This window comes from Equus przewalskii, chromosome 24 (genome assembly GCF_037783145.1).
Source record: "Equus przewalskii isolate Varuska chromosome 24, EquPr2, whole genome shotgun sequence".
In the NCBI taxonomy this organism is placed as follows: Eukaryota; Metazoa; Chordata; class Mammalia; order Perissodactyla; family Equidae; genus Equus; species Equus przewalskii.
Genome location: NC_091854.1, coordinates 25,008,554 through 25,033,088, shown reverse-complemented (window position 1 = coordinate 25,033,088; position 24,535 = coordinate 25,008,554). Strand labels below are relative to the sequence as shown.

At 34.5% G+C, this 24,535-nt stretch overlaps 1 protein-coding gene across 2 annotated transcripts in view; it reads right to left on the bottom strand.

Annotated features, from left to right (window-relative positions):
- Window positions 1-24,535, bottom strand: part of NEGR1 (neuronal growth regulator 1) — an 817,887-nt gene that overhangs the window by 678,905 nt on the left and 114,447 nt on the right. The gene's annotated exons all lie outside the window — the stretch shown is intronic.

Sequence of the window (24,535 nt, the reverse complement as noted above, 5' to 3'; positions counted from 1 at the left end):
TACAAGGAGTAAAACATTCACAACTACACAAAGGCTACTTTTCCCAACACATCAAGATGCCAGGGAGATCTACACATCAGTAAATACAAAGGCGGGTGGAATAGAGCACACAGAGGAGGTAAAACAATGTAACAGTGAAGGCAGTGTCCATGATCCTGGCCCCCAGCAACCGTGGCCAAGTCAGCTTCCCTCAGCCCTGAAGAGCCTGGTAGTGGAGGCACGCCCATGACTCAGGCCTCCTAACCACAGTTGGGCCTGTGGCCACAAGGAATCAAGCAATAGTAAAAGTGGTGTCTCATGAATCTGCTCCCTCCACAACTTCCTCTCCCTGCCACCACAATGGCAGAGGTCCTTAGCCATATGATCCTGGATGTGGTGGGGACACTCCCATCCTGTGCCCCTGGTAGCAAAGCCAGTGACCACAGTGGCACTGGTAACAGTAAGACATCAGTGACCCCTGGAAGCAGAAGCAATGACAACAAGGATACTTTTGACACCCTTAATAGAGGTGGTGAAACTTGGAAAGTGCCAAGCCTCAAATATAGCCTGACGCAGCTCAGGTGAGAGAAACCAAAATCTGGTGCTATGCCTAATGAAAAACAAAAGAAAGGATTCAAATCACCAATTAGCTGAATGGCTAGAATGAAAGCAAATAAAGCTATACCCAAATAAGAAAAGCATTGGCTATAACAAATGCACCAGTAGAGGAATAACTCATCAAGCACCACAGAAAGGTATGGTAAGATGGCATCACAAAAAGAAAATAACAGTTCTCCAGAATCCAAACATAAAGTCATGGACGACTGTGATTTAACTGATAAAAAAATCAAAGTAGCTGTCATGAAAAAATTCAATGAGCTACAAGAAAACTCAAAAAGGCAGTTTAACAAGCTCAAGAATAAAATTAATGTAGAGAAGCAATACTTCTGTTCAAAGATTTTTTTAAAATGTACAAATTCTATGAGAAATATCCAGCTCCATTAGAAAGGGAGACATAAGCATAATGGGTATCTCAGAAGGAGAAGAGAGAGAGAAAGGAGCACAGAGCTTATTTAAAGAAATAATAGCTGAGAATTTCCCAAACTTGGGAAAAGAACTGGATATACAAATCCATTAAGTTACTAGAACATCCAATTATCTCAACACAAAGAGACCTCCAAGACTCATGATCCTAACACTGTCAAAAGTCAAAGACAAAGAAAGAATATTAAAGATAGCCAGGAGGGAAAAACAATAACCTACAAGGGAACCCCCATTAAGGTATCAGCAGATTTCTCCATGGAAACTCTACAGGCTAGAAGAAAACACAATGATATATTCAAAATACTGAAAGATAAAAACTGTTAGCTAGGAATACTATATCCAGCAAAGATATCTTTCATATATGGAGGAGAAATAAAGGTTTTCACAGACAAACAAAAGCAATAGCAGTTCATTGCCACTCGATTTGCCTTACAAGATATGTTGATAGGAGCTCATCTACCAGAAATGAAAAGGCAAAGGTACACAAAGTTTTGAGAAAGGTGATAGATAGACAGAATCAGAAAATTGCAGCTCTATATCAAAATAGGTGGGTAAACACTTAAGTATAAAATAAAGGGAGAGGAAGTATTAAAAATAACTATAACCAATAAAATTTGGTAGCAAACTCACAATATAAAAACGGTCATTTGTGACAACAAAAACATAAAAGGAGAAGAGAAAAAAACAGAACCCATACAGGCAAATAAAGATAAGATGCTATCAGTAGAAAAAGGACTATCTCATCTATGAGACCTTTTATCAAAACCTCATAGTAACCACAAACCTAAATTCAGAGGAGAGATATGCAACAATAAAAAAAAGGAAACTGAATAAAACATCATAGAATACCAGCAAACTGAAATGGCAGTCAGAGACACACAAAAAAAAAACAGAAAAAAATGGAAATATAGAGCAACCAGAGAACAAAAGATAAAATGGCAGTAGTGAGTCCTTACATATCAATAATCACCCTAAGTATAAATGGATAGAATTCACAAATCAAAAAATACAGCATGCTAGGATAGATTAAAAAACAAGACCCAACAATATGCTGCCTACAGGAGATGCATTTCAATTCTAAAGACAAACATAGGCTCAAAGTGAAGGGAAGGAAGATAATACTCCAAGAAAATGGCATCCAAAAGAAAGTGAGCGTAGACATACATAAGTCAGACAAAATAGTCTTCAAGTCAAAAAAGACAAAAGAAAAAGATGGACATTATATAATGATAAAAGGGAGAATCCATCAAGACATAAAACATAAATATTTACACACCTAATATAGGAGCAACAAAATATATAAAGCAATTATTAGTAGACCTAAAGGGAAAAATTGACAGCAACAGAATAACAGTAGGGGACTTTAATACTCCACTTACAACAATGAATAGATCATCTAGACAGAAAGTCAACAGGAAAACATAGACCTTAAATGAAACATTAGACCAGATAGATTAATTGATATATATAGAACATTCTACCCCAAAGCAAGAGAATACTCTTTCTTCTCAAGTGCACATGGGACATTCTCAAGGATAGATTATATGTTGTGAAACAAAACAAGTCTCAACATCTCGAAGGAGATTGAAATCATATCAAGCATCTTTTCCAGCTACAACAGTATAAAACTAGAAATCTACTACAATAAAAAAGCTGGAAAAGTCACAAATATGTGGAGACTAAACAACATCCTACTGAACAACTACTGGATCAATGAATAAATCAAAAGAGACATTAAAAAATACCTGGAAACAAAAGACAATGAAAATAAAACATACCAAAATATACGGATGCAACAACAGTGGTACTAAGAGGGAAGTTTATAGCAATACAGACTTTCATCCATAAACAAGAAAAATATCAAATAAACAATAAAACATTACACCTCAATGAACCAGAAAAATAAGAACAAACAAGGCCTAAAGTCAGTAGAAGAAAGGAAATAATAAGAATCAGAGCAGAAATAAATGGAACAGAGACTAAAAAGACAATAGAAACAATCAGTGAAACTCAGAGCTGGTTCTTTGAAAAGATAAACAAAATTTCCAAATCTTAATTAGACCAGCTAAGAAAAAAAGAGAGAAGGCTCAAATAAAATCATAAAGTTACAACACATACCACAGAAATATAAAGGATTATAAGAAACTACTATGAAAAGCTATACAGCAATAAACTGGATAATCTAGAAGAAATGGATAAATTCTTAGAACCACACAACCTTCCAAAACTGAATCAAGAAGAAATAGAGAATCTGAATAAACAATCACTAATAAGGAGATTGAACCAGTAATTAACAAGCTCCCAAAAGCAAACGTCCAGGACCAGACAGCTTCTCTGATAAATTCTACCATTCATCTAAAGAAGACAATGCAAAAGAATAAAACTTGACCACTATCATACACCATACACAAAAATTAACTCAAAATAGATTAAAGACTTACATGTAAGACCTGAAACCATAAAACTCCTAGAAGAAAATATAGGCAGTATGTTCTTTGACATCAGTCTTAGCAGTATCTTTTTGGAATATGTCTCCTCAGGCATGAGAAACAAAAGCAAAAATAAACAAATGGGACTCCATCAAACTAAAAACCTTCTGCATGGGAAAGGAAACCATCAACAAAATGAAAAGATAACCTACTGAAGGTGAGAAGATATTCACAATACAACCAATAAAGGTTAATATACAAAATATATAAAGAACTCATATAACTCAACAACAAAAAAAAACTAAACTGATTAAAAAATGGGCAAAGGTGAGCCAGCTCAGTGGCATAGTGGTTCAGTTCCTGCACTCTGCTTTGGTAGCCTGGGGTTCACAGGTTTCGATCCCAGGTGCCGACCTAGCATTGCTTGTGGAGCCACACTGTGGTGGTATCCCACATAAAATAGAGGCAGACTGGCATAGATGTTAGCTCAGGGCTAATCTTCCTCAAGCAAAAAGAGGAAGGTTGACAACAGATATTAGCTCAGGGCCAATCTTCCTACCAAAAAAATAAAAATGGGCAAAAGATCTGAACAGACATTTTTACAAAGAAGATATACAGATGGCCAACAGGCATATGAAAAGGTGTTCAACATCACTAATTTTTAGGGAAAAGGAAATCAAAATCACAGTGAAATGTCACCTCATTCCTGTCAGAATGGCTGTAATTAAAAAGACAAGAAATAAGTTTCAAGAGGATGTGGAGAAAAGGGAACTCTTGTACACTGCTGTTGGGAATGTAAATTGATGCAGCCATGATGCAAAATGGTATGGAGTCTCCTCAAAAAATTAAGAATAGAACAACTATATGATCCAGCTATTCCACTTCTGCATATTTATTCAAAGAGCATGAGCACGCTAATTTAAAAAGATATATGCACCCCACGTGCATTTCAGCATTATTCACAATAGCCAAGACATGGAAACAACCTAAGTGCCCATGGATGGATGAATGGATAAAAAAGATGTGATAGACATACACAGTGGAATAGTATTCAGCCATAAAAAAGATGAAATCCTGCTATTTGCAACAACATGAGTGTACCTTGAGAGTATTATGCTAAGTGAAATAAGTCAATAGAGAAAGATAAATATCGTATGATCTCACTCATATGTTGAAGATAAAACAGACACATAGATATGGAGAACAGATTGGTGGCTACCACAGGGAGGAGGTGGTGGCAGAAGGGCAAAGCAAGTAAAATGGGTTTTGTACAGTGACCGATGGAAACAAGATTTTTGGTGGTGAACATGATGTAGTATATACAGAACTTGAATTATAACAATGCACACAAAAATCTACATAGTATTATAAACCAATGTGACCTCAATGTTTTTTAAAATGACCACCTAGACGCTAGCAGTTACTAACTTCATCCTGTGGATCAATACATTCCTTGTTCCCTTAAAATTTACTTTTTAAAAAGTTATTGTCAAAATAACACATTTACAAGGTAAAATCCCCCCTCCCAAATGAAACCAGCTATCAGTTTGCTATGTAGGTATCCTACCAGAAACAGACTACAGATATAAAATGATTTACATGTAAAAAAAACATTTTAGTGTGTATCAGCTGCTGGGCTTCTCTTCCACTGAGATCTATGTTCTCAAAGTTGCTCCAGATAAATTATGTATATTTCGATACTCAGGAGTACTTTGTTCCTAAGAAAAATAACATTATGATTAAAATTTCACTCATGCTTGTAACCAAACTCAGTGTTAAGGGGTGACAAGGCACATGTGTGTGGTGATGGATGGTAATTAGTCTTTGGGTGGTGAACGTGACGTAGTCTACATGGAAATCAAAATACATTGATGTATACCTGAAATTTATGTAATATTATAAACCAATATTACCCAAGAAAAAAACAAATTACTTTGGCCCTGAGCTAACTTCTGTTGCCAATATTTTTGTTCTTCTTCTCCCCAAAGACTCCCAGTAAATAGTTGTATATTCTAATTGCAGGTCCGTCTAGGTCTGTTATGTGAGATGCCGTCGCAGCATGGCTCAGCAGCGTAGTCTGCACCCAGGATCCGAACCAGCGAAACCCTGGGCCACAGAAGCAGAGGACGTGAACTTAACCACTCAGCCACGGGGCCAGCCCCAAAAGAAAAATTTTTTTTAAAAAGTAAATTTTTTAAAAGGCAAAGAAATATGATACAAAGATTTTTAGGCAAAAGCTTAAAATATTTAAGAGAGATTCATTAGCACATAAGTAGCAGAACAAAGAATGTTTTCTGCTTTGACCTTCATAGTTAATATTAAAAAAGGGCATTAACTATATATTATACTTCACTCATAGTATATTTAACCCATTAGAGAAAAATAAGTTATGAAAATAAATTTCTTATCAATATTGCAATAATTCTTTTTTTAAATTAATGTTTACATATTTCCAAATTTTGTAGAAATAATATTGTAATCTTTTGCCTTGATAAAAAGACCATATATTTTGTAAAACTGCTTTCTTTGTTAAAAGAAATTCATCAACTGTCATCTAGAAAAACTAAAATAGTATTATAGCACTATATGTACTAAATGATTATTACCATGAAAATTTACAAATTGTTTTTAAATTCTTTTTTAATTCATCACCTATTTTTCTTCATTGAAGTTTTATTTAAGTGTTACTGAAAACCATAACAATTACGATTCTTTTTGGAGGAAATGGCTGAAGGATATCGTCAGAATCTATACATTACAATGTTAACACTTTATATGCAAGGAGATTTTAGGACTAAGGCAACATTTATCCTAGTTTTTATTATATTTCAAAGCAATAAATGAGGATTTACATTTTTGATCAAGATGGAGTAAAAGAGATTGGATTTATGCAACAAGCAAATAACCAGACAGGATATAATAAAGAACTGTCTTTAAGATGAGATGTAGGCCCCTGGCAAACAAAGGAGTGGACTCCATTGCATCAGCTTCCTGCCTTACAGAGTTTCCAGCTGTGGCTCAGGGAGGGTAAACCGAGGCAGAGCTCTGCAAATTCCCTGAGTTGAGGAGACACAGCTATGAGACTGGGGTTTCTAAGGCAGTTAGAGTTTGCAAGACAGTACCAGAGAGGAGAGAATTTCACAGAGAAAGACACCCGCATATTTTTAGAGGGTCCTCCTTAAGTATTCAGCAATATACTGATCAGTATAGACATTTGAGGAAACCACCCAAAGCAGAGGAAAGAGCCATCTGAAAAAATTAAAGGGAGCAGTACTTGGCATGCATATAACTCACACGGAAGAATGACTGTTTTCACTAGCCAGACGTGAAATCTCATAATTCACAGGCATTTGGTTGAACACCCAGAAGAGTTGTGACTTAGTGGTGGGGAATAATTTGCGTGCAATTGAACATTGCTCTTGTTTGCCTAACAGACTTTAAAAGTAAGACCCTAATGATAAAATCCTTTCCAAGTAATAAAAGTGCCTCCAAGAACAAAGCACAAGGATATTTATAAGATTAAAAATATCAAGCAAACAATAACATAAAATTCACAGTGTTGGCATCCAATCAAAGAACACCTGTCATGCAAAAATGGGAAATAAGAACCATAATGAAGAAAAATTATATCAATCGAAACTTACCCAGAATAACACAGTTTAGAATTACCAGACAAGCTCACTGAGTTATTATAACTATATTTCATATGTTCAGTAAGTTAAGTAAAGGATAGAAAAGTATTATACTATAATATCTGACGTGAAAAATACTCTAAATGGGATTATCAGTAGACTAGGCTTTGCAGAAGAAAAGATCAATATTTAAAGACATGGCAATAGAAATTATCTGAAATGAAACACACAAAGAAAGAATTTACAGTAATAAAAAAGGATAAGGGAGCTCGGGAAGAACTTCAAGTTCCCTAATATAACTGTAAGTGGAATCTTCAAAACAGAGGAATGGGAGGAAGAAAAAACTATTTGAAGAAATGATGGAAGAAAAATTTCCAAATATTATAAAACTATAAACCCATAGATCCAAGAAAATCAATGAAACGCAAGCACAAGAAACATGAAGAAAACTTCACTAAGGCACATCACCAACAAATTGCTTGAAACTAGTGATAAAGAAAAATTTTAAAAGAAGCCTGAGAAAAATGACACATTGCATACAGAGGAAAAGATGTGTTGTACATGACAGCACAGTTCTTACCAAAACTATGCAAGACAGAAGACAGTGAAGCAAGATCTTCACAGCAATGGGGAAAAAAATCAACCAAGAATTCTATACGCATTCAAAATATCTTTAAAAAATAAAGAAAAAAATAAGAGTTTTTCAGATACAGAGGAGCTGAAAGAATTCACTAACAGCAGAATTAAACTCCAAGATATGTTGGGAAAAAATAGCACTTCAAGCATGAAGAATACGATATCAGATGAAAATATGGATCTATACAAAGTAATGAAGAGGACAAGAAAGGGTAACATGGTGGGAAAATATATGATTCTTTTATTATTTGTCCTTTAAAATAATTGTTTCCTTAAACAAAAATAATAAATGTATCACGACATTTATAACATATGTATAAGCAAAATGTAAGACAAAAATAGCACATGAGCCAGGGAAGACAAATGGAAGCATACTATCATAAGGTTCTTATAGTATACATTAAGAGATATAACACCTCTTTAAAGTTGTGACAGGTTAAAATTGTATATCACAAATCCTAAAACAACGGAAAGATGAGCTATAACCAATAAGTCAATGAAAGAAACAAAATGGAACAATAAAAAAGAATCCATTAATCCAAAGAAAGCCAAAAAAAAAAAAAACAGTAAAAGGGGAATAAAGAACAAATAGGAAAAATGAAAAATGCAAAGCAAGATCATGTTTTATTGTGCTCACAGCTACTGGTATTTTTTTACAAGACCCTCCACCAGCAGAAAGACTACAACCCACCGAATGCTCAGATGACGGTTAGTATTTTTCAGCAATAAAGTATTTTTCAGATAGGTATGTCCATGTTTTTAGACGTAGTGCTATTGCATACTTAATAGACTACAGTATAGTGGAAACAGAATTTTTATATGCACTAGGAAACCAAACAGTGTGTGTGGCTTGCTTTATTGTGATATTTGTTTTATTGTGGTGGTCTGGAACCAAATACAATATCTCTGAGGTGTGCCTATATGTCAATTATCACAACAATAGCAAGTGTTCTAAAAACCCTGTTAAAAAGCAGAGATAGTCAAATTGGATAAGAAACCAAGGCCCAATTCTATGTTGTGAGAAAGAATACACTCAAACTATAAAGACATAGGTTAAAACTAGAAGGATGGGCAACGTATTCTAGACAACACTAATCAAAAGAAAGTTGGAGTGATTATATTAATAACAGAAAAACGCTTACTTCAGAGCAGAGAATGTACCTAGATAAAGAAGGTGATTTCTTAATGAGAAAGCAGTCAATTAATAGGAGGACATAACAATCCTAAACTATTTTCACCTAATAACAGAGGTTCAAAATACATGAAGCTAAACCTGCTAAACTGCAAGGATAAACAGACAAATGCACAATTATAGTTGGAGAATTTGAATAGCTATCTCTCAATAATAATAGAATAAGTAGACAAAATATCATTAAGGATATGAAACACTTTAACAACATTCTCAATCAGGTTGACATAATTTTACATTTATAGAATACTCTAGCAAACAGAAGCATAATACACATTCTTTTCAAGTGCACATGAAACATTGATCAAGATAGGCCATATTAGGGGTCACAAAAATATCTCAATAGATTTTTAAAATTCAAGTCATATAAAGTATGTTCTCTTTCCATGATGAAATCAAACTATAATTCAGTAGGAGAAAGTTATCTGGAAATTTCCCAAATGTTGCAACCTAGGTAATACTTCTAAATAACTCATGAGTCAAAAAAGAAATCAAGAGGAAATTAGAAATTTGTGGAATGTTGGCAAGCAGATTTAGGGGAATTTTATAGCACTACAGGCCTATATCAGAAATAAAAAGAGGCCTCAATCCAGTGACTTCAGTCTTCCCCTAAACTAAAGAACCTGAAAAAAGGAGAGGAGGAGAACATTAAACCCAAAGTAGTCAGAAGAAAGGAAATGATACAGATCAGACTGGAAATTGATGAACTAGAAAAGAGAAAAACAACATATAAACCAAAAGCTGGTTATGTAAGAAAAATAATCACATTGATAAACCTCTAGTCACATAGAGCAGGAAAAAATTAAATAAATAATTTATCATTATCAGGAATGAACATGGTAACACTACTACAGATTCTACACATATTCAATGTATAAGAAGAGAATATTAAGAACAGCTTTATGCCGACAAATTCAACAAATTTAATAACAAATATTTTTAAAGATACAAACTACCAACATTCACTTGCAAACAGAGAAACTGAATATCCCTATACATATTAAAGCACATTCTGTAAGATATCATTTATGTAATATTCCAGAAGATGCAAACTATTCTATAAACAGAAAGCGGATCAGTGTTTGGTTAGGGTCCAGGTGGGAGGGGTAGGGAGGACGGAGAGGCAGAGATTAACAGGGGGCATGAGGACCCTTTTGGGGGTGATGGATATGCTTACTATCTTGATTGTGGTGATGGTTTCATTTGTATGTATTACCCAAATATGTCAAATTGTATATATTCAAAATGAGTAGTTTTTGTAAGTGAGTATGCTTCAATAAAACAAAATTCTCAAAACGAAAAAAAAAAGAATAAATGATTGCCAAGTTTGGTTAATAGCTGAAAGCAAAGCTGAAACATTTATTCAATCTCTAAAACCTCTTTATTGTAAGTATTACACAAAGCCATTTGGATTATTTCCAATACGTAAGTATTACACAAAGCCATTCGGATTATTCCCAATATGTAATAAAACATAACATGAAAGAAGAGAAAATAGAACTATGATTCCACCCTTACCCTTATTTTCTAAGTCATTATTTTAGTATGAGTATTTGGGGAATTTTTCTAAGAGCTTATTTCTGGTCATAGAGTTTTACATTAATAATTGATCAAACAAGTGACCTAAATTTAAAATTTGTTTAAATATGTATTGTATATATTGGAAAAAAGAATACTCAAAACTTACCATCCTAAACCTACACACAAACACAAATACTTATGCACACATAAAGTGTGACAGAAACAATTCTTAAGGCTCAAGATGACACCTGCACCATGTCCCTTGCCACAGTAACGAGAATTTTAGTCAGTGACATGGACATGATTCTAAGACGTAAGTATGTAATGAAGCACATCTGACAACAACGCAGCCTTAGCTGATAGGGAGGCCTTTCATGCTACAAAAATAGAGAAATGTTGAATTACACATTTTATAAAACAACTTAGAAATACGCATGTTTTAGAAATTCCAAAAATTAGACATAAAAAAGAGAATCACCTGATGCAAGAAACAGAATTTAGAGACCAATTTTTCAAATTGTGCTTAACTTGCAGAGGCTGAGGGACTACTGCATCTGTATGTAGACTCTCAGAATGGACCACTGGGGTGGTAATTAGCACATGGGCATGGGAGAGAAGGACTTCAGTTGGCAGAAGATGTGGAGCTAGAACAGAAACATTTGCCTTAAGGTGGCAGGGTTAGAGCATATTCCATTCATGAAGAAAAGCAACAAGGAAAGCCCCTCCCATTTGTCCAGGGAAGGGTCTATGAAGTTTTCTTCAATTTAGGCTCTATGGGAGGAAAATTACACTGTAAATGTCTCTGAAATATATTTCAAAAATCCATGGTGTGTGGTCCTCACAAAGGCACAAATAATCAAACGGAAACAAAACAGTCTGGTCAAATGCACTTACAATCTAAAATTAGCAGTCAGATGAGGAAATAAATTAGCATGAGGAAGAGATAATAGACACGGCAAATAAAAGAATTTGAATTTGCACCTTGAATCTAAAACAACAGAGCGATCTGATGGGAGTCATGTTTAAAATGATCAAATAAGATAAAGAAGACATCAACATGTTAATAAACAAAATAAAAAAATACACCAAAAGATCAGGAAGCACTGAAAAAGAAAAAAGATAGAAATGAAAAATATATTCACTCTAATAACACTGAATGAAAAGACTGACCAGCACATCAATATTAGTAATCTAGAAGATTAGCAAACTGGAAATTATCTGAGATCACTCATGTTACAGCAAATAGATGTAAAGAAAGAGCAACAAAAGAAGGGAGGGTTAAGAAGTATAAAGGACAGGATGAGAGGTTTCAATTCATGTATATTATATATTCCAGAATGTGAGAATGGTTAAAATAAGAGAAGGCAGGATTGAAACGCTAATGGAGGAGAATCTTCTAGAGTTAAAGTTTAAATCTTCAGATTGAAGAAGGATAGCCAATCAAAATCTAGATTGGAAAAACTTATGCTTAGAAAATACCTAGCCTAAAAGTAGCAGAACATCAAAAACATAGAGAGAGAAAAGTTAGAATACATACAGAGGAACAGCAATATGATTAATAGGTGACTTTTAATCAACAACATTAATAGATAATGTAATACAATAACATTTGCAAAGTACTTAAAAATGCACCTGTGACTCTTGAATTTTAGATCCAGCTGAAATATCATTCAAGAATCCGGGCAAAATGAGGAGATTTTTCTGACAAAATAGAGTGTTCTTCATCTATTTTTGTTGAATGTACCGTAAAGGATGGAAAAAGGAAGGAATAAACGTACTTCAGGAGGAGAGAGTGGGATGGAAAAACCAACTAAGCAAAGAAATCGATACATTTTGGTAAATCTCAATATGCATTACCTATAAAAATTACCACAGCAATAATTTCCAATGGTGGGTTAAAAGAAGGAAGAATTAAAGCAATGTGGAAGAGCCAGCCCTGATGGCCTAGGGGTTAAAAAGTTCAGCACTCTCACCACTTCCGTGGCCTGGGTTTGCTTCTTGGTTGTGGAACCGCACCACCGGTCTGTCAGTTGCCATGCTGTGTCGGCAGCTCTCATGGAAGATTTAGAATGAATTACAACTAGGATATACAACTATGGTATTGCGGCATTGGGAAGGAAAATCAAAAGAGGAAGATAGGCAACAGATGTTAGCTCAGGGTGAATGTTTCCCTGCAAAAAATAAAAAATAAAAAATAACACGATGCAGAATAAGGGCAGGGATTTCATGTGGGGCTGATGGGTGTTCAAGCATTCTGATATCTCTGGAATGTTTTGGGTGAAGGATAGAGCTACTGACCACTTTTGTGTATTGTCAAGTCAAGAATACTTGCTAAAAATCCAAGAATAGCCAGTGTGATGCCAGAATATGCACAATTTAAAAATGATATTGTGGGAGAAGGAAGAAGGATAACAATTCATTAGACTGAGTGCATAACAACAGAAAGAGCATAAAAGATTTCTTTAAAAAACAAAAAAGAGCCTGGAAGATATACTCATACAACACTATGAAGCAGATAACATGAATGAATTAGAGCATGATTTGCCAAAATGGCAGGTAAGTGAAAAAAAAGCAAATGGCCAAAATACAGATACTGTATGGCATAATTTACGTATTTTTGCATACATTTAAATAGTTATTATATACAACATAAAAACTTAGAAGGCACAGATACACTTCAACTTCAGGCTGCTTATGAAATTAGTTTAGGAGAAAAAGACATTAGATGGACTGTAGGTTCCTAGTTTTATCTATAATATTTTATTCTTTATAATTTTCTTGCTGTATTATTTTATTCCATTAAAAGCAAAGGATTTGGGTAAATATTGCAAAGTGTTAGCAGTTGTGAAATCTATTTGGTGGGTAGAGTGTTAAGTTATTCTTTATGCGTTTCTTCATTTTTCATTTATTTTATTATCATAAAAATGTTTTAATCTGAGGCAGTAGAGCTTAAACATTACAAAAGGTGCAAAAGATGGTCCTAGCACAAGTTATAAAACAGGTGTATCTATTTCCTTAGACCCTATGTTTATTATATACAAGCAATCTAATTATATTATTTCTTCTCTGTTTTCCATACAGTTAGGTTTGGACCTAAAATGATCACTAACCTGTTTTGGACGTTTGGTGCTGGCAGCAAGAGTTGATCTTCTACTTCCCTGACACTTGGAGTCCAGCCAAGAGCTAAGTCTACCACTTCACTGTTGCTTGTTAGTCTCTAGAAGAATCACATTATTAAATTATATACCATCATCCAAGATAAAATGGTCAGATCATTCTGAGAGAGAGACTGTAGTTCTGAATAACTGTTCCATGTAGAGAAACTGGTTGTGGAGGCAGGATTTAATTTTTGAATCCACGTGTCACCCTATCAATTTCCCAGCCTTGATTTCTTTTTTTGTTTGTTTGTTTTGTTTTTTGTTTGTTTGTTTTGAGGAAGATTAGCTCTGAGCTAACTTCTGCCAATCCTCCTCTTTTTGCTGAGGAAGACTGGCCCTGAGCTAACACCCATGCCCATCTTCCTCTACTTTATATATGGGATGCCTGCCACAGCATGGCTTGCCAAGCGGTGCCATGTCTGCACCTGGGATCCGAACCGGTGAACCCCAGGATGCTGAAAGGGAATGTGCACACTTAACTGCTGCGCCACCAGGCCGGCCCCTTGACTTCTTTTCTGGGCTGTATTCTGAGCTTCAAATGACTTACGATGGCTGTGCATTGAGAAAGAACAAAAACAGAAGAGGGAGTCATTGAGCAATCCCTTTATTGTCTTTACTGAGAAACTAGAACTCTTCCATCTGCTGGAAGATTTCCTATATTTTAATTACAAAAGGTACATTTTTGCTTAAAAATAATGTTTTTTCTTGTTTAAGTCTTAGCTGATTGGAAATGTTACTTTTTCTTTCAGGAAATTCACCTGTGATCAGTAGTAAAGGGAATGCGTTCAAAAGGAAGATAATACTAGAAATGAATTGGACTTGGGCAAAACTAAGTTTTGGGGCAGAAACCTACCCTTGATTCCAAAGACACACTTATATTTTCAATAACACATTTTTAAAGAGAGTCTATAATACATATACATTTAATATGGGAAATTTAGTTTTATAATATGAGCAATATAAAAACTGCTTTTCCTTAGACAGTTTTCAACTTAAATTAAAAATTTTCCTTTTGTGTAAACTAAAATATATTCTGTTAAATTTTAGTAAAGAAATAATATAGTTAAACAATTCTATGAATGCAATGTGATACAGAATAACAATCAACTAATTTTTTGGCATCATACATTGGATATGATATAGTATTTTTTCTTGGTGAAGAAGATTCTCCCTGAGCTAACATCTGTGCCAATCTTCCTCTACTCTGTATGTGGGTTGCCACATACACAGCATGGCTTGAGGAGTGGTATAGGTCCATGCCCAGGATCTGAACCCACGAACCCTGGCAGCTGAAGTGGAGCATGCCAGACTTAACCACCATGCTACAGGGCTGGCCCCTGGACATGACATATTGTTAATAACTAATATCGTTAGATAAGGAAGAAATTTTTCACATATTCATTCTTTCAGTGTGACTTTCTAAGGGGGACTTAGATTTGAAAGGCAGTTAAAGTTGTTCATTTTTTTCAACAAAGTTATATTGAAGGCCTAGTATATGCCAGATCATTTGCAGGTAATATGGATATAAAGAGTAAAGTTGTAGACTCTACCATTACATACACCAGCATTATATGTACAGCATGTAATGTAGTAAGTCCTAACCAGAACAATGCACAAAGCACTTGGGAGCATATTATACTAAGAATGGTATGTTAGAAAAGAGTAAGGAGAAGGCATGCCAGAGAAAGAGACTCATGGTGTAATCCATAGATAATGCCTATGATAGATTCAGGGTGCCACCTAGTAGTCAGTATTATAGAAACACAGACCATCAAACCAAAGATGCAATTGGAAACACATAGACCAAGCCACAGAGATGTAAAAACACTTTGTGAAATAACCAAATTTCTGTGTATGCCATTTCCAAGGAATTATGAAAAATAAATGATACACTTTATCCAGATTTTCTGGTATTGACATGATATGATTTACATCAGGGAATTAGAGTAAAATTATTTAAAAATCACAAATTATAGAATTATCTATTCACCCTTATGGTATGTGTTAACCTGAACTAATTTGGACACTAGTTTCTAAAATTTGAATAAATTACTCTCTTGTGGAAATACTCTGTGATCCATAGGATCATCACTAAATTTTTTGGGACCTTTTGTTAAACTGTATTTTAGCCAATCCATAACAATAATATGGGTCAAAGGATGACAGCATAATTAAAGCAACGCATTTCTCTAGGAGTGGATTGGTGGAACTCTGTTTAAATCCTGGTAGCTACATCTCATTGACAAAAATCTACAGGCCCTTTATAAACAGTCTAAAGTTTCTTTATAAACCTGTAAACATACACATTTCTCTGGGCTGAATTGCCACAAAGGAGAAGGGTTTTTCTTTAATGCACTATGTCCCTTAGTTTATGGCTGTCTAGTATGGTAGGGTTTTAGCAAAAGTAAATCTCCATAACTGCTAGTCAAATAATGACAGTTAATAGAAGTTTTACCCAGTTCTATCAAGGTAATAATTAATTTATAGCAAAAAGGGAAAGCATGATAATAAAAAAGTCAGAAGCTAATAAAGAAAAGGAATGAAGTAACGGCATGAACACTGTACCCATGCAATCATCATAAATAAACTGATAGAGTGTAACTATCCCTTTAACAGAGGAACTGTATCAGAGAATCAAATAGCAGAAACTGGAGGGAACCCATAGTTCATCATTCATTCTACTTCACCAGACTCCAACTTCATGCTCCCGACCAAGGAGGAAATTGGTACTTAGATTTTATAATTTAATGCTTCGTTAGGGAAGTTCCACTCTGTCAGAGAGTGATTTTTTTTTATTTCCTACTAAGCAAAAGGTAATTCTGAATGATTATCAGAGACACATGGAAATAGAGATACATAGATACAAAAAATGTAAGATTGATCTTCAACATAAGTAACCCAATTTTCTTCTATTGAATATAATGTTAGGACCCAATGAAGTTCATGCTACCAAAATGTTTGGTCCACAATCTGCTATAATGTTGACAATTCATCATAAGTGACAGATTTTACCACTACCAGAGCCACTTTAGTTAGGCAACAAGACAAGCCAATTACTAATCACAGTAATCTGATAGAGAGAGAGAGAGAGAGAGACAAATATGAGAGAGAGAAAGAAAGAATACATACCACTTTATGGTTTACAAATACTTTCATATATTTTGTCTCATTTAAATAAAAGAACCAATTTGTTGAATACCTATTACCTTCCAGAGAAGCTGCCATCCTTACATACACAGACTCATTTAATCCTAACAGTATTAGTGACTCAAATACTAAGTCAGGCTTAAACTTCCTTTTTTGGTTCCTGGTCCAATCATCTTTATGTGAAACCACATTCCTTTAATTAAAACGTTTGGTACCTAGAAAAAGGAGAGTATCCAAGATCTCCTATTAGAATACTTTTCACTAGCACATTTAAATTAATTATGTTATCTGATAAGTTTATATTTTTCCTGAAGAAGGTAAATTTTGCCCTATCATGATGGGATATGTAGAGTGGTTCATAATCTCTGAATGTGCCTGTGTATTTGTGTGTGTGTGTGTGTGTGTGTTTGTGTGGCAACTGTGTTTGCGTGGAGAGCAAGCAGGAATAGTATCCAGGGGATGTCAGACAGAGCACCAGTGAACCCAGAATGAATGGGTGACAGGTCATGGAGATGGCTGGTGGGTTAGATTCAATGAAGGTTGGAGATACACCTATCTTTTGTTGTGCTATTTTATTTCCACACTTAGTAGAGTGACTGAAGAGTGGGTGCTCCATAAATATTTGTTTAATGATTGATAGAGAAGCAGAATGAAGGCCACCACGTTAAGACAAATTTCACGAATTTTGCTATTCCTGCACCACAGGGAATCAGACTCCACATATGACACTTTGTTTTGTTTTAACTTTGTTTAGCCTTTAATAAGCTAGCCCTTACTCTTAGCCCTTCCTTACTCTTCAGGTAATCAAACTCAGGCAACCTTCTGGTTCTGCTCGATGCATAGCACAGAGACAAACACACGGGGCACTCGTGAATGAGATAGTATAAAGTAGTAAAAACACAAATAACAATCTGTAGAACATGAGTGATGAAACATTAAAATGCTTCTCATTTCTTGGAAACAAATACTTCATTATCTATTGAAGAATGGCAAAAAGGACCACAAATTGGTTAGGAAGTAAAATGATAGGAATTATCACTCACCAATGACCATGACCATGACCATTTATTTACAAAAAGCTTTTCAGAGAGGGAGTATACCAATCTGTTATGATCACAAACTCCAGAGCCACATTGCATGGATTCATAGCCCAGGTACAAAAGTTATTGTTGTGTAATGTGTGGCAACTTATTAATCTTTTATGTGCTTCCATTTCTCTTGTGTACAATGGGGATTATAATAGTGTCTATCTTATAACATTATAGTAAGGATTAAATTATTATTATGCAGGATTTATGTCTAGCCAAATGAATAAATACTTAATCCCACTACACACAAAATAAGATAAATTATATCCAAAATGGCTAAAATATAGAGTTCCACTTATGGAGCTATTATCTTTAATTGGCAAGCGATAAACTTCATATAGTTGAAAACAATTAACAGAAAAATATAAAGCTAATTATGGATCAACATTACTGTAAACTTTAATACACTCTTTTGACTTTTTGAAACTTTTTAGTGACATGTAGATTTTAGCCTAACTAAACTTCCCTCACACTTAAATTTAGGAATACATAAACATCGAGATAGAAGATAACAGTATTTGATAACTCTGAAACAAAAGTGAAAACACAAAACAAACAACTACAGCAACTTCTGTTGTCACCACTTTGAGGTTTTTCAAACTGTTAATGAGATGCATTTATTTTCATCTCACATCTAAGTGTCCATAAAAACCTCATAGTTTTACAAGTGTGTTCAGTTTATTCATTCACTAATTCAGTAGATGAGTATAGAAAGCTTATCAAGTGCCTGGAACACAGAAGACATTCATCAGCATTTAAAGAATATGCTTCGCAAGACTTTTCATCAGCTCTGCCAGACAACCACACAATGAGAATATAGGTTGTTATGTAGATATTCTTTATGATAAAGGGCTAGTGGTGGCTTGGTGATATGTAAAACCAGGAAGTCATATAAAGGTAAACTTCATTTAACTATATCAATCCAGTGATGAGCATTCATCTAGTTGTGTAGCTAGATATTCATAGTTGTGTGCATTTTTCCTTGAAAACCAAGAAGGAAGTTTTGTAAAAGTTTGATGAAAATCTGTACAAATCCCATCAAAGGCAATTTGCTAAAATTTGTGGGCAATAGTGTTATGATTAAAATTTTGTAAAAACAGTTTTCTTCTTCCTCTTTTTAAAAAATCACTCTTACCTCCCAATAAGGAAGGCTAGCATCAGATGGTTTCACTGGTGAACTCTAGTAAATATCTAAAGAAGAATGAATGCTAATCCTCAAACTCTTCCAAAAAACTGGACAGGAGAGAACGTAATTCATTTGATGAGGCTAGCATTACCCTGATACCAAAGACAGATAAAGACAGCACAAGAAATGAAAAAAACATAGGCCCAAATCCCTGATGAAGACATGTAAAAATCCTCAATAAAATACTAGCAAAACAAATTCAACAGCATATTAAAGAAGCACTACATCATGATCAAGTGAAATTTATCACTGGGATGCAAGTATGGTTCAACATACAAAAATCAATTAATATGATACACCACGTTAACACAATGAAGAACAAAAATAACATGATCATTTCAATAGATGTAGAAAAAGCATTTGACAAAATCAAAACTCAACATCCTTCATGATTAAAAACTCTCAACAAACTATGTATGGAAGGAGTGTACTTCAACATAATAAAGGCCACACACAACATCATACTTAGTGTAAAACTGAAAGCTTTTCCTCTAAGATCAGGAAAAAGACAAGGATGCCTATTCTCTCCACTAATATTCATCATAGTAAAGGAAGTCCTAAGAGCAATTAAGCAAAAGAAGAAAAAAATTAAAAACATCCAAATTGGAAAGGAAAAAATAAAGTTATCTTTTTTTGCAGATGAAATGATCATGTATGTAGAAAACAGGTAAGAACCACACACACACACACACACACAAAACTTAGAGCTAATAAGTGAATTCAGTAAAGTTGCAGGACACAAAATCAACATACAAAAATCAATTGCATTTCTATACACTACAACAAAATATCCAAAAGAAAATTAAGAACACGATCCTATCTACAATAGCATCAAAAACAATAAAATATTAGGAATAAACTTGAGGTGAAAGACTTGTACAATGAAAACTGCAAAATATTGATGACAGAAATTAACAAAGACAAGAATGTATAGAAAGACATTTGTGTTCATGGATCAGAAGACTTAATGTTGTTAAAATGTCTATAACACCCAAAGGGATCTACAAACTCACTGCGATCCCTATCAAAATCCCAATGGCATTTTTCACAGAAATATAAAAACCAATCCCCAAATCCATATGTAACCACAAAAGACACAAAATAGCCACAGCAATCTTGAGAAAGCAAAGCAAAGCTGGAGGCATCACAGTTCCTGATTTGAAAATACATTACAAAGCTAAAGTAATCACAACAGTATTGTACTGGCATAAAGACAGACATATAGACTAATGGGACGGAAGAAAGTCCAGCAATAAACCCATGAATATACAGTTAACTGATCTTCAATAAGGGAGCCAAGAACACACAATGATTAGACAGTCTGTTCAACAAATGGTGCTGGGAAAACTGGATATCCACAGGCAAAACAATGAAATTGGACCCTTATTTTATACCATATACAAATATCAACTCAAAATGGATTAAAGATATAAATGTAACTGATCTGAAACTGTAAAACTACTAAAACAAAGGCAAAATTCTGTATTAGCATTGGTCTTGGCAATGGTTTCTTGGATATGACACCAAAAGCACAGGAAACAAAAGAAAAATAGGCAAGTGGACCTATACCAAACTAAAAATCTTCTGCAAAGCAAAGGAAACTGTAAACACAATGAAAAGGCAACCTGTAGAATGACAGAAAATATTTGAAAACCCTCTATCTGATAAGGGGTTAATATCCAAAATAAATAAGAAACTTCTTCAATTCAATTCCCATCCCCCACAAAAGAAAACCCAGTTAAAAAATGGGTAAAGGACTGAATAGACATTTCTCTAAAAGACATACAAATGGTCAAAAGGCTTATCAAAAAAACTAAAGTAACATGGACTGGTAGAGAAAATTAAAACCTTTGTACACTGCTGTTGGGAATGTTAAATGGTGCAGATACTATGAAAAAATAGTGTGGAGGTTCCTCAAAAATTAAAATTATAGCTACCATAGGATCCAGCGATTCCGCTTCTGGGTATATATCCAAAAGAAATGAAATCAAGATCTTGAAGCGATATCCGCACTCCCATGTTCACTACAGCGTTATTCACAATAGCTTAGACATGGAAACAACAAAAGCGTCCTTCAATGGAAGTATGGATAAAGAAATGGAATACTATTCAGACTTAGGAAAGAAGGAAAATCTGCCATATGTGACAACATGGATGAATTTGGAGGACATTATGCTAAGTGAAATAAGCCAATCACAGAAGAACAAATACTGCATGATTTCACTTATATGAGATACCTAAAATAATCGAATTCACAGAAGCAGAGAGTAGAACGGTGGTTGCCAGGGGCTGAGGGAAAGGGAAAATGGGAAGTTGTTGTTCATTGGGAATAATGTGTCAATTATGCAAAACTAGTAAGTTCTACAAGGTCTGCTGTACAACATAATGCCTATAGTTAATAATACTGTCTTGTACATTAAAACATTTGTTAGAGGGTAAAACTCATGTTAAGTGTTCTTACCCAATAAAAAAAATGATTTTTAAGTTTTGGCAGAAAAAATTTTGTTGCAGGTGAAGGGCCCAATAATTATTCTCTCTTTACTGTTTCAGTTCTAAACAACTTGAAAAACAAGGCAAAGAACCATGCAGGTGTACATAAAAATATTTTTAATCTGATAATGGAGAACCTGGCTTGCATATGCCAGCAATTATGCTTACTAAATCTGAACCCCAGAACATGGCAGATGTATACAACCTATTTATTTATGCCAGTACAATACTGTTTTGATTACTTTAGCTTTGCAACATATTTTCAAATATTTTCCCCGGAAAGTCTGGGCCATTTACTCCCACCTACTCCTTTTACATGGCACCAATCAAGGCAGTCATGCTCCCCCTAAGGGAGAGTGAGTGAGAGGGTGAGGAGAAGACAGAGATACATAAATTGATACACGTGCCTTCACACTGGAGAAAACATCAGGAGTGGAAACAAGAAGTCAATGTGGCTAAACTTGACAAGACCACAGATTCATGGAATATTCAAATAATTTTGGATTTCTAAATGTCTATAATTTGCAAAAAATATATTCGTTTATTGTTTTTCTGATTAACTTCTTTTTGTAGCATTTGCATCTCATGATTAAATATTCACTTTTTCTGATTCACAAAAGAATGTCCTTTAAATCAGCCATTTTATACCCAATAGTGAGTAAATTTTCAATAATTATGAAAAGCAATAGAAAAATCTTGTTCTAGGTACACTAGACATTGGTACTAAATCATTGTTTACAATGGTACACTAGACTTCAGATACTAAACCATTGTTTAGTATCTCATTATATTGTAAATTGAGGCCACTCTGGTTTTATTCCAAGAAAATGTACTGACAACAAAGGAAATGGTTTTAAATGCACATATTCATCAATTCAGTGTTTTCTCTTGGGGAAGTACTTGTCAGAATGACTTGGGTCTTTCTCAATGCCATTTTCCCTGTTGCATCAGCTCCATTTTTGAGGGAAAAGGATTGGAGGTTTTGGAGTAGCATTTTTCTTTAAAAGGAAAATATCTCTTTAAGTGAATAGGATTCTGAAAAAGAAGTGCATAACGAATTCTGAGGTGAATATTCCAAACAAACAGGATCTTTCTGCTCACTCTAAGTTACGTAAACCTTATATGACTTGTATGCACTCCAAATTATATCTCATTCAAGCATTCATTCATTTTTCTTAAACATACATTATTGAATAGTCAAGCATGTATTAGGCTATGAAGATACATCTGGGGACACAATGGCGAGTGAAAAGACAATCATTTAATATTATCTTATATTTTTCAATACTATTTGCACTTGAGGTATTTCTTACGAATATAATCACAAAGCCAGGAGAAACTGCTAAAAACGGATAAGCAATGAACCATATTTAGGCACATAAACTGTAATTGCTACAGGATATGAATTGGAAATTCCGGACACAGAATGTATATGCGCATGGAGCAGACACTTTTATAATCAGACATCCACATATTTCACATGTGAAACAAACAAAGTAAAAATATTTTAGAGTCTACCACAACTGGTACTCCTCAATAGTCCACCATTCATAACAAAACTGCATGGATTTGAACACTTTTCCCCAGACAACTTCTCATCCCTCTAATAAGAATATCCAAATTTCAGAGATGGGAAGATCGTTGAACAGGCGCCTGTTGATTTCTACACTTCAGAAGGAAGGAATCTGTCTTTTGAAATATCTTCTTGCTTGTCTGACTGCTCCCACACACTCCTCAGAACTGATGTCATTTTTTACTGATTTGCTTATAATTTCTCTTAGAAAATTACAAAGGAAGACTTCATCTTGGTCCTTCATTCAAATCTAGATATGAAGCTCCACCCCCAGGTTTGTGTTGTGCTTCTATAATCTGTATATATTACCTATGCACCTACAAAACGAACTCTTGATAAAAGCACATCAGAGTCATGCAGTTGTCAGCTTTAACAAAGAACTATATGGAAGACGTTGGAATTCACAATAGTGAATGTGGGGTTTTCTAAAGAGTGAGTAAAAAATTGACTACATGGTCCTCAAAGGAAGGAAAAAAATTCCTGAGAAATAACTTATCCTAAGAACCTCTTTAAATATCTGAGATAAGATAATACTAATACATCTCAAGTATTCTCAATAGTAAGTAGAAAGGCACACTCAAAAAAAGGCATCTTCAGAGTCCACTACTTAAACTTTATATTGTGTGTGTTCCTCTCACTTCGTTAAGGTATGCCCATGTAGTTTTATTTTTATTGCAGGTACATTAATCTTTGAGAGCTCTTTCAAGAGAATTAAGTTGTTGAATGGCATTTTTATTAGGTATGATCACTAAACGTGAGAGCAGAAAATAGTTCGCAAGGCGATGTGAAACAGAGTTTTGTTCGGGGCACTGAAGCAGCCATGTGCAAATTTTAAGTCAACAGGTGAGCATGCATGCATTGCACTTTTCTAAAATATATGTAGTTTTTGCCTGCTCTAGGAAGTGGGTTGTTTTGGTGTTAGGTTTTGATGGGCTAGGGTAATGAAAATTGCTTTTTTTGCCTCTCCATAGGTAAGTGGGCCTTTGGTGGTAAAAGACACATCTCACAAGACGTCAAAATCCTAGGATAATTTTGCCTTGACTTTGTGTTTTTCTGTGCGATCCCACTCTAATCTTTCTTTTCCACCTTCATTATCTTCCTTACTCAAAATTATCATAAAACAACACTGTTAAAATATCACTCTATTTCTTCTTTTAAAGAATTTTTTTTGCTGGGTGATTGTCACTCCAATTAGGCCGCCTTTTTACTCATTCCACCCACTTTTCATACCTAATTTTATTTTCTACTCAAATATAAAGAAATTCATCTGCTATGACTTGTCTTATCATTCTGGAATTAAATTACTTTCATCTTTTGTTTAAAGTTGAAGGACACTATTGTTTAGAAGTCTCAGAGTTTCTATTCTTTTTTAGATGCTGTGTGATTCCATTGTTTCTTTTTTCTGTTGGTTGCGGTGGTGCGGAGTGGGGTGATATGTCTTCACAAAACTATATTTTAATTTG